General features: G+C 49.4%; 1 long non-coding RNA gene across 1 annotated transcript; it reads left to right on the top strand.

Moving 5' to 3' along the window:
• Positions 1–2,930: 2,930 nt before the first annotated feature.
• LOC147001277 (uncharacterized) lies at positions 2,931–7,456 on the top strand. Its single transcript, XR_015045243.1, has 3 exons — positions 2,931–2,974; positions 6,293–6,532; positions 7,271–7,456. It is a non-coding gene; the product is annotated as an uncharacterized LOC147001277 (long non-coding RNA).
• The last annotated feature ends 77 nt before the right edge of the window (positions 7,457–7,533 follow it).

Raw genomic sequence — 7,533 nt, forward strand, 5'->3', positions numbered from 1 at the left:
CAGGTGGATCTCTGTGAGTTAGAGGCCAGCCCGGTCTACAGAGCAAGTTCCAGGACAGCCAGGGCTGCACAGAGAAACCCTGTCTCAACAAACAAAGAAACAAAGGAACAAAAGTATTTGTGACCCCAGGGCTGCAGAGCAGGGAGACAGGTGGATGGATCTCTGAAGCCCACTGGCCAGCCTTCCTAGATCTAGGTTCAGTGAGAGACCTTGTCTCAACAAAATAAAACAAAACACAACAAAACACAACCAAACCAAACCAAACCAAACCAAACCAAACCAAACCAAACCAAACCAAACCAAACCAAACAAAAACCTGGTGGGAAATGACTAAGGAGGGCATCAAATACAGACTTCTGGCTTCCCCATGGACGAATGCACATTTTGCATCCCCATGCACACATATACCTCCCTCCCCCAACCCCCACACTACGGAGTGGGTAGAGGAATCTCAGAGAACAAGAGGCAAGAACAAATATGTGGAATGAAGGCGGGGGCTGGTGATGGAGGGCTGAAGATCAGGCTCAGTCTTACACATCTTACTTCCCAGCCATTCCCTGAGCAGAAATCCCGCCTAGCTCCTTCTCTCCCAGAGCAGGGCATTTATAGTGTTCTTTCTTTTGCCGTGCCATTTGCACCCTTGACTGCCATGGCACTGTCCCAGTGTAGCAGGGATGGCTTGCTGCTGACCTTTCTTTCCTGGATTCTGATCTCCTTGGAGGCAGGGACCATGCCTTGATTGAAAAAAAAAAAATTCTCCGATACCTAACACAGTTCATGGCACAGCCATGGTGCCCAGTGAGTACTGGTTTGTAAAACCTCCCATTGGGGCTGGAGACACCTTTAATCCCAGCACTTGGGAAGCAGAGGTAGGTGGATCTCTAAGAGTTCGAGGCCAGCCTGGTCCACAAAGTGAGTCCAGGACAGCCAGAACTCTGGAGGAACCCTGTCTCGAAAGAAAAACAAAACAAAAACCCTTAAGAACCTCACACTGGCCAAGCTCAACACTCAACTAGACTGCAGGGCAATCAAGATGGCTAACGGACAGATACAATTGCCTCTGACTTCTGTACTCTCACAGGTCCGCTTTACAACAAAATATCCTAGTTCAGCATTGGGGAGGCTGACATAGAAGCCTGGCTACATTGCAAGTTCTTGGGTAGCCTGGGCAACTTAGCAAGATCCTGAGTCCAGCTAAAGGAAGACCTAACTCCCTGACAGATACTTGCTGGTGCCCCCAGAGCCTGGGTTCAGTGTTCAGCACCACCGAACCAAAAAAAAAAAATCATTTTTAAAATGTACTTTTAATGATGTGTATGTCTGTGTGTGGGTATGTGCATGTGAGGGGAGAGGTGACAGGTCAGCTCCAGTCCTGAGCTGTACCCAAGTCCTCTTCAAGAGCAGTACACAACTCTTAATGACCAGGTCACCTCTTCAGCCCCCCAATATCTTTCCTTGTGATGGAATCTAGGTCATTGTTCTTCCTATGCGGCTTTTGGGTTTCTGTGCATGAGCTCAGCTGCTCCTCTAACCAACAGGACCCAAGTAGGACAGCCCCAGGGACTGAGTTCTCAGCGCTCTGGTTTTTGAGCTACACATGCACAAGCATCCTTTGTTTTGTCCGGACAATAGCTCTGCGAGGCATCTAACTAAAAGGTTAAATGGTTGACACAAGACCTCACAGCCAATGGGCCAGACCAGAGGCTTTCCTCTTATCTTCCTCTGGTGAATTTCCTAAGCTTAGGCTTTCTGTGTCAGTCACCTAGAAAGGGGACAGATAGTCCTGGACTTCCATAGTCTAGGACAGTGGATCTCAACCCGTGGGGTCATGACCCCTTTGGGGGCCAAATGACCCTTTCACAGGGGTTGCATATCAGATATTTAAATTACCAATTCATAACAGAGCAAAGTGACAGTTATGAAGGGACAATGAAAATAATTTTATGGTTGGGGTCACGACAACACGAGGAACTGTATTAAAGGGTCACGGCACTCAGAAGGTTAGAACTACTGCTCTAGGAGATGCTCCAGAGCTCTCTGGGCGTTGTTCCCACTGAGTCACACCTTGGCAAGCCTGGTGGGAATCTGTGGCGGCCACCGCAGGCTGCCGACACTGAGTACACCACAGGGAGACAGTTGCATGAGCCAGATGTGTTTCCTGTTGCCCTCGCACAGACATGACATGACTTATAGCTATGGAGCCAAAGGCCTCACCGCACCCTAGACAGAAGCCAAAGGGACTGTGCCAAAGAGACAGCCTGAAGAGGAGGGAGGCTATGGCCAGGGAGTGTTTCATAGGTCAGCTGGACGTGAGGCTACGTCATAAACGAGTCCCAGAGGCTTATGACAGTTGGCTTCCAGAAGGTGTGAGCTCCAACCTTTCTCTGGAACTGCCTACCTGGGATAGGGCACTTCAGTGTCCTTCACAAAAATGAAACCAAGCCAGCTGCTGCTCCTCTTTCTGTCACTTTTGGAGACCAGGGTACTAGAGTGTTAAATGGCCCTATTCAAAAATTTTTAAAAAATGGCACTTGTCCCCCATAAAGACACTTATATAAATAAATGTCCCTGAGTGCTAGGCATAGTGGTGTATACCTGTAATCTCAGAATCTGGGAGGGAGAGACAGGAGGATCAGAAGTTCCGGGTCACCCTCAATTACCCAGAGTACAAGCACTGTCGGGACTATATGAGACACGGTCTCAAAAAATAAAGAGGGAAGAAAAACTGCTGATCACTGAGTTCTAGGCATTTACTCAAATCCCGTATCTGTGACTCCAGGCCTCTGTCAGCTTCCATGGCTGCAGCCTTCCTTCCTCACCAAGGATAGTGATACTAATGCCAATAGAACTCCTTTGAAAGGCTGTGAGGATTCTCACTCTGTGACAGCTGAGGACACAGAGGCCCTGTGAAGGATCCAAAGTCAAGGAACTGCGAAGGAGGGAGGGAGCTGCAAACCCAACTAAAAGTCAAACGGTAAGTAACGACTATTCTCAAAGTGACATCCTCCCCCAGAGGTTCTGGGGGCATCTGTCTCTCTGGTGCTCAGCTTCCCAGGCTGTAAAGCCCATTGGGGGGTGGGGGAAATTGAGACCAACAAAACTCCAGCAGACGGTCAGAATAGGAGAAAGAATCAACACATCTCACAAGTCCTCTGAACTAAACCTCCAGGAGGTGGGCTCTCAAATGTCTGCTTAGCCCCAGCCTTAGTCCCAAGCCCTCTCTGGATTCCTAAAGTTTATGTTGTCCTTACAAGTCCATGATCTCTGTCTGTCTGTCCATTATGCCCAAACATCCCCTTAGGATCCCAGTGGTTCATGCTCACAGAGACCTGGAGGGACCTAGTTGGATCCCTTCAGTCTCTACATTTACAGCAACAGTGGTTAATGACACAGCCACTACGGAACTTTCTCTTTGTTCTCCCTTTGTCACTAACCAGTGACTTGAGAGTCACTTCCCTTGGTTGGGAAACACTAGAATCTCGTGACCATTCATTGCTCAGATACGCTGAGGATCCCTCATCAAATCATGAATTTTATACTTTGATCTGCCTGGCAGAGGAAACGGGGATGCATGGGGTGCAGGAAAGCAGCGTGGTGTGTTTCTCTCACGCTGAGAACAGACTGCCGCAGCTGGCCTGCCCTCCCGCTTTCTGATCTGGTACACCCAGTTTCTCTGCTGCGTTCAAGGCCAGCAGCCATCTGTTTTGCCTGCCAACTTCCTCAGTGGCCTGACCCTCTGGCAGTCAGAGTTAAGCTAATCCCTTCACCTGCTGGCTGCTTTGCTGGGGCATATGGTTTGTGGAGAGGGGCCTGCCAGAGAGAGCACACTATTTTTCCTCTCAGAGACCCTGGAGAGGAGGATGGTAATGCTGGCATGCCAAGCCTGCTCCAGAGTCTATGCCTTTACTGTCCATAGGGACAAGTACTTGTGTGTGCTCTGTGACCACTGAAGGCAATGAGCAGACAGATCAGGGACACCGGAAGCTCTGGCCTCTCACACGTGTCATTCATTCTCTGGTGGGACCCTCACTTATGCAAGCTCCTTGGTTCCTCCGGGTCTTTTCAGCAACCAAATCCCTGGTCTGGAGAACATGGTAGGTTCCTATGGCAATGGGCCTTTTAGCTGTTTCCATAGCAACGAACACTCAGACCATCTAGTTGCTAGTCAACTGACAGCTGTAAGTGAATCGGATTCAGTTTATAAGCTGAGGGTTAGGCCCGGGGCTCCTCTGGAGAGGACTCCTCTCAAGGCTTCCAGTCGATATTTGGGGGACCCACAGCCACTTTCTACCTCGAATCGCACAGCAATATCCATTCACATTCCCAACCCACACCACTGATCATCCTGGCCTTTCAGCAAGTCCTCAGGGGGAAGCGCTTATTCTGAATAACACCCTACTGACTCTGTGGCAGTGTCGCTCCTATGTACCACAACTTTGTCCCTAAACCAACCCACTGTGGGGGGGGGGGGCACTGTTCTTGGATTCTCTAAAGAAAATGGTTATCCATGACTGTATTTCTTTAATTGACCTCACCCACTTAGTCCTTTCCTATGCCTGGGGCATTCTCAGGAATAGCTCTGCTTTATCTGTGAATCGTGTCATATTTCTTTCTTCTTTCCTTCCTACCTTCCTTCCTTAGACAAGATCTCAGGTAGCCTAATCTAGCCTTGAACTTGCTATTGTAGCCAAGGATGACCTTAAATTTATCCTCCAGCCTTTACGGCCTAATGCTAGGACTATGGGCATTTGCTGCCACGCTCAGATAATTACTTATTAGTGTGCATTTGATGAGGGTGTCAGTTTGTCATTTCCCTTGTATGACGATGACAACCTTGGGTGTCAGTCCAAGTTTAAGACAGGAACTTGTTTGCCACCCCATACAGCAGCAGGCAAGCTGATGCATCCAGATTTCAAACCCCCTCCCCCCCCCCAATTTTATTTCTTTTAGGTCTATGGGTGTTTCGCCTGCATGTAAGTCTGCTGTTCAGGCTCTGCGTCTCTGTCCACCTTGGGTGACCAGAGTGACTTCAGATCAGGCAGTTTTGAGTGCAGCAAGAACAGACTCTTGGGAGACAGCTCCAAGGGGGGGAACAAAGGCTACTCAACCTTTGGGGCGTGGGTAGGGGCTTTTGGAGTGAATGTACATCATTGGCCTGGGGCAGGGTGCTGGGGATGTCTCATTTGTATAAGGAGGAATTCCAGGTACTGATGGACATGACCTTATAAGGGAGAGGAAACTTGACCTGGCTACTTGGCTGTGTAGCCTCCTCCAGGGGGCAAAGGCGGTGTGTGTGTGTGCCAAGCTTCATGCTCCAGGACAGGAAGGCTCAGAGCAGGGGTGGGTGTGGGTGTGGGGTGTGGGGTTGGGCAGAGATCTTACTCCTGCCAATCTCAGGATCAGATTTCTGGGGTTTGGACACACCTTTACCCCACTTTTGCTTTGCCACAGTTCCTACCCTCATTTCATGGCTCCCCGGTCCCAAGTAAGTCTGTATTATGTGTATGCCATGCCTGAAGAGGGTGTCTGACCCCCTGGAAGTGCAGTTACAGGGAGCTATGAGCCACCATGTGGGTGCTGAAAACTGAACCCCAGTCCTCTGGAAGAGCAGCCAATGTACTTAACCACCATCTCTTCAGCCCCACATCTCGCTTTGTTAGTGGGTTCTGGGGAGACCTTTTATCCATTTAAGTCTCATATCTCCAGCTCTCAATGTTTCTTAACACACACACACACTTCCTTCAAAATCAGGCATCCAGGGTCTGAAATGATTCCACCCACTGATTTTTATTAGTATGAAGATCAGACCATAGCATTGGGGATCTTGAGATTTACCTGCCTCAGATTCCTGTAAGGGAAGAGTGGGTCTAAGACTCAAGGTTTGCACAGAGTCAGGCATTAGAAAACACGGGACCCTTTGTATGCTTAGGATTCAAGGCTTCTGTGTTAATGACTGTGAACTTTCTTGTAGGGATGACCTTTCAAAGTAATCCTCCCATGGGAGACTACCTATCTCACAACTGCAGGCTCCACTGAGCCTCCCAGTGGCCCGTAAGCAAACAGTCCTAAGCTGTTGGGTCACCTCCTGTTCCGATTAGGACACAAGGGCACTAACAGAGCTTCCTCCCCCCACCCCCATTTTTCCGGGTTTGGGAGCTGTTAGTTGCAGAGCTGAAGAGGCAAGAAGAATCTGTTGGGAAAAGGGAGTCAGCAAACACAGAAGTCAGTTTCTCCTGGCCCCTCAGCAAGCTCCCACACAGGAGATTGAGCCTCCGGATTTTCCTATTTCTAGACAAAAAGAGCAGCCGAGCACAATGGCTCACACCGACAGCGTGTATACCGCACGCCCTGACTCGTGTTTTACATGCCTCATTTCACTTCACACGGCGCTACCATTGTCCCTGGTCAATGGATTAGGAAAACCCAAATGGAAGCACGGAGAGATGGAATTACTTACAGCTCACATTCACAGCTGAATAACTGGAGGAGCCAAAATGTAACCACGGGCAGCTGGAAGCAACGACCTCAGCAGGTAACTACTCTTGGAGTTCACATGATTCTGACTCATATGGGAAGATAGGGTGGGCTCAGGGTGAAAGAATACACAAAGGACCTCAATACAGTGGGTGAGCAGGTCACCGGTAAGAACTTCATTATTGACCCATTGCTGCCCCCTGGTGGTTTGCCTGGGAAACTCACAGGTGAAAAAAAACCCCGCAAGGCTCCAGTGCTATGCTATTCGGATTTTATGTATGGAGGCCTACACTGGCAATCTCAGCACTTGAGGTAGAAGCAGGAGGCTCAGAAAGTCAAGGTTCTCCGATACATGGCTAGTTCAAAGCCAGCCTGACCTCATCTCAAAAACAGCGTGTGCATTCTCTACCAAAAACTATGATCCATGACCATACCTGTCAGTCATCTTGAGATTTAATCAAGGGAACTGTTATCTGCTATGACGTTCTTTCTCCCCATCTCTCTGAGACTAGGTCTCTTTTAGCCCAGGCTGGCCTTGAACTCATTTTGTAGACGGGGTTGGTCTCCAACTCGCAGCAATCCTCATGCCTTCTAGAGCTGAGATTGAGTCAGGGAAGGGTGGGATGGCAGAGGGGTTAAGTTCAAGCTGATGTGGAACTCACGACCCTTCTGCCCTTGTTGGCTTGGGCCTACTTCTTTATTTAAATGGATCTCACTATGCTACTCGGACTGGCCTGGAACTCACATCCCTCCTGTCTCTGTAGAGCCACAGCCTCTTCTTCCCTCTCCTTTCTAGGCTTCCCCATGAGGGCACGTAGTGTCCCAGTCACCACGCCTCCTCGGGGGGTGCTAGGTGGTGGTTGCTGCTTCAGGCATGCTGGCAGCAATGCAGAACAAGGCCACTTTCTATGGATAAAGTCTAGCTGGTATAAATAAAAACGAGGAAACAGTCCTGTGAGTCGCATCTTCTCTAGAGCTTCGGAACTGGGTGCCTGCCTGCTATGGACCTAGGAGACTGCCGTCTGGAAGAAGGAGGCAACCACAGACTGAACACACACG

This window comes from Mus caroli, unplaced genomic scaffold, assembly GCF_978045245.1.
Source record: "Mus caroli unplaced genomic scaffold, Mus_caroli_1 scaffold_14, whole genome shotgun sequence".
NCBI classification, from domain to species: Eukaryota; Metazoa; Chordata; class Mammalia; order Rodentia; family Muridae; genus Mus; species Mus caroli.